Below are 12,389 nucleotides of genomic sequence, written 5' to 3' on the forward strand. Positions count from 1 at the left end.
CCCAGTGGGGGTGGATGAACAGGACCCCGTGGTGTTGCCTCTAGATGAACAGGACCCCGATCGATTGAGCCGGTTGGGGCTGGATGAAAGTGGACCCTGTGGAGGGCTGGATGAACAGGACCACCCCGTGGAGGGCAGGATGAACAGTAGACGGTGGAGGGCAGGATGAACAGTAGCCCGTGGAGGAGTGGTTGAACAGGAGCCCGTGGAGAGGGCTGGTTGAACAGTAGCCGGTGGAGTAGCGCACGGTGGAGGCTGGATGAACAGGAGCCCGTGGATGAATAGTCGCAGGTGGAGGCTGGAGGAGATCGACGATGGATGAACAGTAGCTCGTGGAGGCTGGAGGAGGTCGATGGTGGAGATGAACAGTATCCCGTGGAGTTCCATTTTGCGGTACGCCACACCCCTTCGGATGAACAGGACTCCCGTTTCGACCGTAGCGCTCCAACATAAGTCTGTTTCGTCCATTTTGCGGTACGCCACACCCCTCCCGATCAACTGGACCCCCGTTTTGACCGTAGGAGGTCCGTTTCCTCCGTTTTGCGGTACGCCAGACCCCTCCCGATGAACAGGATCCCGTTTCAAACGTGGCCGGTCGAACACAAGACTGTTTCCTCCATTCTGCGGTACGCCAGGCCTCGTTTCCATCGCCTGTTCCATCCAAGCCCTCCCGATGAACATGACGCATTCTGTTGCCTCCCCGTGAACACGAAGACGACGCTGTTTCTTTGTTCCGACCCAGCCATGTACATGAGCCCTGGCCGTACGTATGCGCAAGTAGGCATTCGATACCCCGCCCGTATGTACACATACATGGCCGTATTTTCTTTCTTGCACCCTGGCTGCTGTACGTACGTGTACATGCTACGTGCGCGCCTCTACTACGACACGTGCGCGCCTCTACATCGACCAGTATATATGTACGTACACATTCGCGACCAGAATGACAACGCTATGTACGCTTGAACCAGGTCGGTCCCGACTGTCAGGCACTTCCTTGCGTGCGATGATGTAGCTGGTGGGTCCCAGCAGTCAGGGGCAAACGTTTTTTTCGCGAAATACGGTGGCCCATCCGGTGGATCCCCACTGTCAGGTGGAGGAATAATTATTTTGCGCGTAATAAGGAGGCACTTCCTTGCTACGGCCATGGACCCAGCTGTCAGCGTCTCCACACACAGTACTCTTCCGATGGAAGTTGGTCATTGACCACATTGACCACACCACGCCGAGAGCACCACGGCGGTGGACGACGGCGAGGACTAGGAAGGGGACGACACGGAGCCGGGGAAGACGCGGCAGTGGAAGTCCGCGCAGAGAGGAGTACGAGGGTTCACTGGTTCGGCTGCGGTGTGAGGCTGCCGTCGCCGCAGGGCCTGGCCAGCGGTGGGAATAGTAGGGGAGGTGAGGCCTCCATGGCAGCACAGCCGGCCACGGGAGGCAGGAGCATGCGGCACGACCGACGCTGCTTTGGGCGGCTGGAGCAAGAAGACCAGAGGTTGAAGAAGCACTACGGCCATTGGATGGACATCGTACGGTCACTAGAGCTAGAATCATTCATATTGACTAAGTTGACAAAGCCCTTCGTCCCCATCAACTTAGTAGGCCCACAAGTCAGCCTCCCACCAAGGTGGGTCCCAGCTAGCTAGGGGAGTATTCATTTTTTTTGTGCGTAATAAGGAGGCACTTCCGGTGGGTCCGAGCTGACAGCGGGGGGAACATTTTTTTCACGAAATACGGTGGCCCGTCCGGTGGGTCCCAGCAGTCAGGGGGAAACGATTTTTTTTGCAAAATACTGGTGGCCCGTCCGGTGGGTCCCCGCTGTCAGGTGGAGGAATAATTATTTTCTGCGTAATAAGGAGGCACTTCCTTGCGGCTGCCGTGGACCTAGCTGTCAGCCTCTCCACGTACAGTACTCTTCCGATGGAAGTCGGTCGTTGACCACATTGACCACGCCGCGCTGAGAGCACCACGGCGGTGGACGACGGCGAGGCATAGGAAGGGGACGATGCGGAGCCGGGGAAGACGCGACAGTGGATGCCCACACGGAGAGGAGTACGAGCGTTCACCGGTTTGGCTGCGGTGTGAGGCTGCCGTCGCTGTAGAATAACAAGGGGTGTGGGTGAGTAGAGGGATGCCCTGGCCAGCGGTGGGAGTAGTAGGGGGCGCTGAGGCCTGCGCGGCAGCATAGCCGGCCACGGGAGGCGGGAGTAGGCGGTCCCGCCGGTGCTGCTTTGGCGGCTGGAGCAAGAAGATCAGAGATTGAAGAGACATGACGGCCGTTGGATTGACATCCAACGGTTACGTCTGCTAGAATCGTTTGTTGACGTATATAATAACTAAAAAAAATCTTGCATACGCGTCAACTAAACAGGCCCACAAGTCAGACCACTCCCTCTTTTTTTAATAATTTATATATAGCTCATGGCAACTTCTTATGCAATTTATTGCAGTCGTTTTTTTGGTTCGCCAGGGCCAATTTCGCATATTTCTGTGGGTTCCAAACTATTTTTAATACTAAAATGTCCAGCCAGATTTAAAGTACTTTGAAGATATATTTAAATTAGGTTAATGCCCTGTGAAATAGGAATCTAAAAATGTAATAAAATTCAGAAATTATAAAGTAATTGCCAATTTGTCATTTGTTTTTATATTTACAACCCATTTCATATTACTTTCAAGATTTGCAGGCGTCTTGAAAGAGTTGCAGCCCATCAGGGCGTAGAAAAATAAGTAGGCCTGGATTGGGTATTCTTCAGAAAAAAATAAACTGGGCTCATTTTCACAAAGAAAAAATAGCTGGGCTGGTCATATGGTGAACATAAAATATAAGCCTGGGCTAGACGGGCCACAGCCCAATTCAAACCCTGCTCCGTCTCAACAATACCAAACAAAAAAAATACTACTCGAGTAGCTACGTCCCAGGTGTCAGCCGATCTTGTGCTGTTCTCTTGTCTATTGACTATATATGCTCACAATGTCGTGGGTCCCAGATGTCAGGAAAACACTAGGAGGAAGCATTTTATTTTTCCATACGCTGACGTGGTGGGCCCCTACTGTCATCCTCTCCACGTACTTCTGCCAATTCCTGTTGTTTGTTGACCATGTTGACAATGCGAGAGGGCGCCGCCGCGGCGAGCACACCAAAGCGCGCGGAGGATGTCGGCGTTAACGATTTAGGAGAGGTGGGACGGCGATGCGTGCGCTGAGGCGCTGCCAGCCGTGGGAGGCGGAAGCAGGCGGCCCCGCCGGCGCTGGTTTGGTTTTGGCGGCTGGAGGAAGACAGGACTGAAGAAACACGACAGACTGTAAAAGCAGCAGGAGTACTTAACAACCTTAACTGAAACCAGCAGGGGCACTTAACAACCAAAGCTGAAAGCAGTATGAGTACTTATACAGGTTCAACCGTACAAATCACGCCTCGAACAGTGCTACTTTGCCTACAGTTAACAAGGGTGAGGCCGCCAAGCCCTAGGACAAGGCCCATGTGCCACCCCTCGCATCCACAACCTTTTGAAAGCGGCTTCATCTCGCAACGTGGTCAATAAACAGGATATTCGCTTTAGAGCCATGGAAAAGCATGAACATAATCTTCTGTCCTATTCTCCAAGATGGACGGGCCTTCATTATTTGAGACCACCCATGAATAAGTATCTTTTCACCTCCAAGGGGAATTGAGTAGGTCGACATAAACATCATGTTGTGACCAAGCGCAAGTCTGACCCGACCATGGTTAGGCATCTGTATATGAACAATAGAACTCGATAGTTCCTATTTCAAGAACATCACAGCTGTAAAACTGTGTATAAGCAATAGTTTATGAACAACATATATAACAGAAAACAGCTCGTACCATAAGTTTCTCGACATAGTTGGACCTGTTCAATGAGTGCAGCAGTGGCACACATATCCCTCATGGCCTTCCACCATTGAAACGCCCCACAAGGACCTCAAGACGATCAATAAAGTGTAGGAACTTGTGGATGTCGATCCAGTCAACTTCAGTGCCATTAGTAATAGCCGGGTTATTATAGAGTAACAAACGAGCAGACTGCTTAACTCTGAAAAAACATACACGTGCCACCAATTATAAAAAAATATTAGTTAGAAGTAGCATCGTCGTGAGAGATTCGTTGCTACTTCTAAAGCTAAATTGTGATTAGTTAGACAGAATAGGTGGATTAAGAAGTAATCGAGGCAACAAGCAAGAACCAGATACAAAACTAACATGGATGAACAATTGGAACGACGTCGGGGTGGAAGATCGCAGTGAAGATGAGACCAGGTTCTGCTATTTCCATCAACATTCGTGCGCCAACTTTTAGTCTGTAACACTTGAGAAAGTTTATCCAAGTTTGGCCTTAAAAAGCATCGATCTTCTTGGTTCATGAACCCAACTCGGAACTTATATCCATGGCTTGTCTTCACTGTGACCATTAAATTAGTGTATTCAGTTATGGCAAGGCCGAGAATCTTGAGTATATGTGTTCTGGCAAAGCAAATAATACACTGCAGGAAAAATAATATGAGAACACAACATGTTCAAAAAACCCCCACCCTCCCGGATAGAAAAGAGGATTCTAGGAACATAGTGTGCGCATTTCAAAATGCTGTGTTAGGATGAGAAGGAACAAGTGTGGCGTCTCGCCGAGGGCGCAGAAACCTATCGGGTACTCGCACTTTGGGAACTGCAAATGAAACACACTAGATTCAGTAGGAAGAAAAATGCATCAACGGCAGCGGCTGCCATCCTAGGATTACCTGCGACCAAGGGACTTGGGTTTATCGGGTATGGATGAAGAATTCGTACCTGGTTCTTCATGAGAAAACCCTATGCAATCACCGAGAGGGGGTTTTCTCTGAACAAGCAGACGAGGGAGAAGGGGATTCAGGCCCAGTGAAATATTGCTGCTTCGTCTGCCCATCTTACTGCTAGAGATGGAAAGGGGGGTTGTGATTTGACGGCTCATTGGGCATTACTGCGGCTCTACGACCGGGGTGTGTCTACCGTGAAGTTGTGCACTCTAATTTGTGCATATGGCACGTGGACCCCGTTGCTGGTTTCCCCACATATCAGCGAAAGGAAGTAGAAAGACATGAGTAAGTAGTTACACATAAATATATTTTTTGACAGAGAGATACTCCCTCTGTAAAGAAATATACAAATCTTTTATATCACAGGCTCACCTTGCCGAGAAATATACTCCCTCTGCAACACGCGGGCATTATGGGGGTTCAGCTTTTTTTATGGGGGTTCAGCTGAGAATATAATACTCAGATAGGCTCACGGTTCTAGACTTTGGGCCGCAGGCCGACCCTGCATGTTTGGGGGCCCATGTGTTCTACCTCAGCGCTTTTCATATTGCGAGCGATCGGTACGACGCTGGTTTTAGATGCTGTCGCAAGGCGAATACGCAAAATTGAATAAAGCACGATAGCTGTTGGAATGAAATCGAACGACAGTTCCTAACCAACAATCAGAGTTGCAATTCTATCAACGATATACCATGTGATAAATAATACTGTCATACTACTTATACACACAGGACACTTGTTTCACCATGCCAGATTATTACATCAAAATCTCTCGGAGGATAGATCAGTTCGGCAGTTGCGTGCTGCTACTGAAGAATTTCAAAGTTGATTTGGACCAGCTCTCCTTGCCGAGAAAGTTCGATTTTGACATCATCCCCTACCGCAAGATATGATTTAGATTTGAACCTTGACCATCCTTTAGCATCAATCATCATGCGACCATCCTTTGTACTTACGGTATATTGAGCAGGTTCATTCACACCAAGGCTGCGCATGGTAAGAGAAACTTGGCCGCGGTCGCCCGGATTGTTGAACGACTCCCTCGTTGCTCTAGAAATTCTTTGTTTGCAAACAAGAAGACATACCCAAACAGTTAGATCAACACAACGAATCATGTGAAACAACATGGAAAGAAAAAAGAACGAAGCACTTGGGCGGCCAATGCTTACCAAGAAGGTGGACATGTCGGTTTTTGTAAGGACTTGGGTATATGAAGTGCGAACTACAGCCCAGTCTGTTGCCGGTGCAACTGCATGGGCCGGAGCAGATGCAAGTGCCGAAGCCGCTACTGCTGCCGGAGATGGTGCTCCTTGTAGAACTGGTGCCGGTGTCGGAGCAGGTGCCGGTGTCGATGCCCGATCCTCCGGTAGATCAAACTGATCCGATGACGCGGTCGGTGCCCAATCCTCAGCTGGATCAGACTGAGCTGCTGGCACTGTCAGTGCTAGAGCAACTGCCGGTGCTCGACCTGTGCGAGACAGCAGCGATTGTGTCTGGTCTGCTATGATCAGCTTTCTAACTTGATTAGGATCTGTGACCGTGATCCAGTATTTTTCTTCATTTCTTTTAAACGCGAGAAGGACTAATTGTGGCGTTTTTGTTAAACCAAAATGCAGTTCATCATAGGGATTCAGCTTGTACTCAGACAACAGACTGATCCAATTTTTTCCAGTAATATAAGTGATGGATGGTGCCTTCGTTACTGACACGACATAAGAAGTGAAACTTGCAAAAATAGCCATCGTAGAGCAAACCAAACGGTTTATTCTGTGATGAATGTCACATGGCAAAACCTGCATAGTAAAATTGCAGGAAAAGAAAGAAAACATGACATTAAATCAATAAGATTTAGAAAGTAAATCAATAAGATTTACTTGATGTGACACGAGTGAATCCTTACCAGGAAATCACTATGTTGAAGTACTAAACAGAAGATTGATCATCCAACTACGCATGGCATGTAGGGGCCCCACCTACTCCCACAAGCAGGACACTCCAAAGGTCGTGACAAATCGTATGGACTGAACATCCATGGGGCTGGAAATCCTGGTGGGTGCGATAAACCCTGCAATGCATACAGATATTGGAGTGTAACCATAATTGATAGACCGTCCTCACAAAAAATATGATATGGATACTTCAAAATATACAGACTGAATTGAGTGGACAAACATTAACATAGACCGTTCTCAGGACTGACCACACACCAAAAGCGGCAGTACTAATAAACAATACAGGGTTCACAAACACAAATCAAGTACTGAACAATAGTACTTACTACAGACAAGCAAAGTTGCACTAACTAAACTCTGCAGACTATTTTTTTCCACCGACCTACGGGATGAACCCCGTATAACTGACTAGGCCATGGACTTCGTGTGAGATGTCTACATGCACCATCACCATCTTGTCAACCTTGGAGAACCTAACAGAGTGGTCTTTCCACTCATAAACATGATGATGAAGACATGCCGCATCAGATTTGTTGGGAAGCTTTACAAGAACCACACCCTTCGTAATCGAAGGCACATCCAGGAAATTATTGTGGTCAAGTACAGCCTCGAGAACACGCCTGACAACAATGCTACATGAAAACACTAGTTCAGGACACGTGGCGACAAGGACACATCAGCTGGATAGTTTAGCAGTAGAACTCATCATCAGGTCTTCCAGTTCACACGGCATGACTTTGAGAACTTCATCTCTACCGCGGACCTAGTTCTAATTCAAATAGAAACCATATTTTATTACTACCTCCGTTCAGAAATATAAGATGATTTTCGATATTATACTCCATATATGACTACATATACGCACAGAAATGAGTGAACAAAGACACTAGAACATGTCTTCAAAGGCATGAGAGCAGAGGGATTACATGCAATATCCATAACACAAGTTACTGAGGCAAATATACCCTCTTAAAAGGTAGCATTGATGTTCATAAAGTACTCCCTCCATCCCAAAATTCTTGTCTTAGATTTGTCTAGATACGGATGTATCAAGTCACATTTTAGTATTAGATACATCCGTATCTAAATAGATACATCCATATCTAGACAAATCTAAGACAAGAAATTTGGGGCAGAGGGAGTAGTTGAAAGTAATTTATAAGAAATCAGTGTCAACCTCTCGCATGTTTTGGTCAAAAGAGGAATTTAGAACGGTCATTTGGCACACAAAAATCACATGCATGATCACCCAGAAAGTTGTACTACTAGTACTAGTACTGCGTGTTAGATGAAAAAACACGATCAAGATCGAGAAAAAGATCGTCAAGAAGAGATATTACCTGGACTTGCTTAATGAGGGATCCCAGAGAGGGGGGCTTGGACAGGGCGATGGCTTTGAGCTTGTCTGCGGTAGTCTCAGTGGGGTGCTTGCGCTTCTTCGTACCATGAGCCTCGACGGTTTTGGCCGGAGCCATAGACATCACTTCGGCCGGTGCTCCAGCGTCCAACAAGAAACTATCAAATAGAAATAAAAGCAAAGAAACCATAATCACAAACCCAAAAGAAGAAAAGAGAGGGAGTTATAGGATTAGTCTCGGGGTTGCAAGACCGGGCCTTGGCCAGAATCAACACCATTGATGCGCTCACCTTTCCTTCTTTGGGAGAGAAGAACAATGGCAGAAGCAGGTCGGGGTTTTCTTGAAGAAATGAGGAACAAGATGAGGAAGAAGCGAGGGTTGGGTAGAGAGGAAGCTGAGAGAGAAGAGTGAAATGATGGTTGCTTCATCCGTCCAACTTACTGCTGGAAAGGAGGGGTTTTTGTGATTTGACGGCTCATTGGGCATTACCGCGGCGCTTCGATCGGGGTAGTCTACCATCACTCTACTACGGAGTAATTTAGTGCATGGCTGGTGGACCCCGATGCTGGCTGTCCCACACGTCTGCGAAAGTGAGTAATTTAGTGCATGGCTGGAGGAGGATCCGCACGGTAGAGCGTGTCCACTGTTTTTAGAAGAAAAAAATGATTACAGCAAGCATTTCCACTCTTATGACGAAGGAGTGCGAAACACGGCAGCCACTTGAACATACATAGTGCTCCTACTACTAGGCATGTGCAGTGGTTCATACGTCAGTACTACACAATCTTGTTTCTAGTGTAGTAAGATATGACAATAACAAATGATGTTGTGCGCATGTCAACTACTCCTATATGTAACATAGTACCGCTTTTTCGACTGTCCGGTCGAGAATGAACGGTGAGATCAATGTTAACAGAACTAGGTCCACAATGCACGGAGAGTATGGTGCTACAGTACTCCATGAAACATGAACCATATGAAGCACGAATAGTGTTAGGCAGGGTGTATGAAGGGTGCACATGATGGGAGCAAAAGTTCCCTTCTCGACCCACTTTTGGGTGTTTGGCAGAGTGCATGAAGGGTGCATGAGTCCACACTAGTAGGTTGACAAAAATACACGAAGAAGAAACAACTATATTGAGATGAGAATGCAACCAAACACACCCACACGCTTTGTGCTACAGTGACTGATCTGCACCGTCTGAGTTTGATCCAACGGTCATGTTCCGCCGAGACATGGACATGCCCATGCAGAGGGCGCCTAAACACCACCGAAGTCCCTCTGCTTCTCAAGGCGCACGACGTTGGTGATGCAGGGTGCAACCGCCCGTAGAGCCCGCTCCCGGTCGACGGGAGCCAGCTCGTGAAAGACGCCGTCCAATGGCACGAATGGATTCCGGTGACGGAACCCTGAAAGGATTCACCCGGCAATGGCGACGGCAGCCCGCAACCCCTCCTTGTCCAGCTCAGCCCCCACCATCGCGCGGAGATGGCTCAGCTCCTCGGAGATATAGGTGAAGAAGGAGACCAGGTCAGGAAGCCGCAGCTCATCGAAGTCGACCGGGTGGTCGAACGGGTTTAGCCTGACGGCCGGCATCGTCGCGCTGGCACGACGGTAGGCATCGCGCAGCCGCAACACGTGCGTGGCAACTTGGTTCACCAAGTGGCTGAGGCGATCCTGGACCTCGTCACGATTGGCCCGCTCGCGCTCCAGTTGGCTCCCCTGACGGCCTATCGTATCTCCTGCTTTCTGCAGCAACGCCGCCAACGCCTCGAGCATCTTTGTGGTGGACGCCTGCTGCTTTTGAAGCTCCGTGAACTCCCGCACATAACGGAGGAGCATGGCAATCCTCTCCTCCTTGAGCTCACGGAGCTCCAAGTCCTTGGCCTTGAGCTCCGGATGCTTGGCATGGAGCTCCTGTGTCAGGAGCCTCACCTCGGACTCCGTGATCTGCTGCGCTACCATGGCACCAGGTAGAAGCAATGGGGAGAGGAAGCAAAGGGGGCGAAACGGCTGAAAGGCAATGCAATATACGGTTAGGCGGAGGGAGCGGGGAATCTTTTGGTTTTCACCACGGCAAAACACCAGTCGACGACTTCTCACATCAGGGAGCAGTGGGTACAGGCGGAGTCATCGTGACTAATTGCTGCCGCGCCTGCTCCCGTCAATCAAAAAATTAAAAATCCTGCGCGCCTGCTCCCATCAATCAAAAAAATTAAAAATCCTGCCGCACCCAAACACCAGAGCAACACCGCGGTGGATATTTAAATTTACCTGCCGGCAAGTAGATAAAAAAGGGGTGAAAAAACAAATGTGGCGGCGGCCTAGCTAATTGGTCGAACTAGCCCAACTAGCTAGCCACCGTGCTTCACTGATGTACTCGGCGGGAAAGGTGGTCTTTCGTGATTTGACGACTCATTTACTTGCTTCGGTGCTACGACCGAGGATGACCCAGAAAATGCGCGGTAGGGCGTCCCACATCAGGAAGAATATATGCGTGCACCACCCGGGAGGACCCTGAAACCACGCGGTAGGGTGTGCCACATCTCGGCACGGAGGAAAAATGTGCATGTAAAAATATACTGTATCAGTCGTAGTACCTATGGTTCGACCTCGGGACCCAGCTAGTCGGTTGAAAACACCCCACTAGCCACATAGCTTCATCATGCAAACGTGGCATGGAGGATAGATGTGGTTAGCTCCGTCTCGACCAGCCACAACGTCTCTTGTTCTAGGCGATTCTTCTATTTTCCAAGGTTTTTTTAGTTTTAATAACACCATGGCAAGCTAGCGCCGCTCTTCGTGTGTGCCCGTGCAAAGGATAGACGATGGAGAGAAGAGAGATTGAGATCGCAGACCTGGGACCCACCAGTAAGTGAGATAACGGTCATGCACGTGTTGACGAGGCACTCCCTCTACTCTACTCAACGCAAGTACTGTATAAAATCAAGTTATGGGACAAAGCCAACAACTGTTCGTTTTTTCAGGATATCGACTTACGCTTTGTAGTCCAGGTTGCCAGTTCAAATCTCATCTTTCAGATTTGTTAGTTTTAGCTCCAAATTTGATTAATGACAAGTGGGACCCCCGTGTGTTGTTCCGATATTTCAGTGTAGGATGGTTTTGTTGAACAAAAACTTTGCGCGGTTAGACAAGTAACGACACGAGTTACACGTTTTTTGCAAGTTTACGAACAAAAATGATAGCGACATAGAATATCACATCCACCCCGCAGCTTTTACACCGTTAGAATATCACATCCACACCTCTTGGGAGTAGTCTTTGTAACTATGTGCAATTTCCAAACTCTCCAAAGGTTTTTTTTGCAAATAAAACATTCATGCCTCGTGTGTGCCGCTCCATCTTCGATCCAATGGCTCCCCGGTGCTTATATTAGGTGCTGCCCGTAGCTTAATTACCCGCTACGGTGATTGGAGTAGTTGTGGGCCGAATGCTACGAAAATATAATCTAAACCGACCGGAATAAATGCCTACACAAATTAATCCAAGGTTGGAGTGCCCCTCGCAATGTAAATAGCTCCGGCTTTGCGAGGGATGGAGAGGTAGTAGCTTCAACGGGTGGAAGATACGATGTGAGAAAGCAAGGTCAATCGAGAGACATATAGATAGAGAGACAAAGTGAGTGTGGTCCGACATTCATTGAACAAATATATATGCTCTGGAGAGATATTTTCCGATTGAGCATTTTGGCAAGGGTGAGGGCTGTAAGATAGAGCTTGAGAGATGATCCAGTCACAGACGTGTAGATATATTTTTTGCGTGGGAGGAAGCAAGGTCAACCGATCACATAGGGTCACCGTGCGATCGAAAGAGTGAGATGGGTTGGAGAGAGTGACCTAGATAGACGATGTGCGTGAGAGAGTATACAATGTGAATAGGTCGAATTGGGATCAAACATGGTGATATATCGTTTTTGTCCGAGAAAGAGCGATGTCAATTGAGACATACAGAGAGAGAGAGATTGAGTGAGCGTGGCCCACCATGAGGTCGAAAGAGTGGTGGCGGCTTGGATGGACTGACCTAGATAGACAATCTGCGTGAGAGAGTATAGAGTGTGTCGATCGAGGCCCGAACAGGGAGATATATCATTTGTGTGTGAAATAAAACGAGGTTAAATGAGACTCAGATAAAGAGAGCGAGATTGAGCGAGTGTGGCCCGCCGTGCAGAAGAAAGAGTGAGACAGTCTCGAGGGAGTGACCTAGATATACAACGTGCGTGCGTGCGCATGCACGAGAGGTTGGGGG

This window comes from Triticum dicoccoides, chromosome 2A (assembly GCF_002162155.2).
Source record: "Triticum dicoccoides isolate Atlit2015 ecotype Zavitan chromosome 2A, WEW_v2.0, whole genome shotgun sequence".
In the NCBI taxonomy this organism is placed as follows: Eukaryota; Viridiplantae; Streptophyta; class Magnoliopsida; order Poales; family Poaceae; genus Triticum; species Triticum dicoccoides.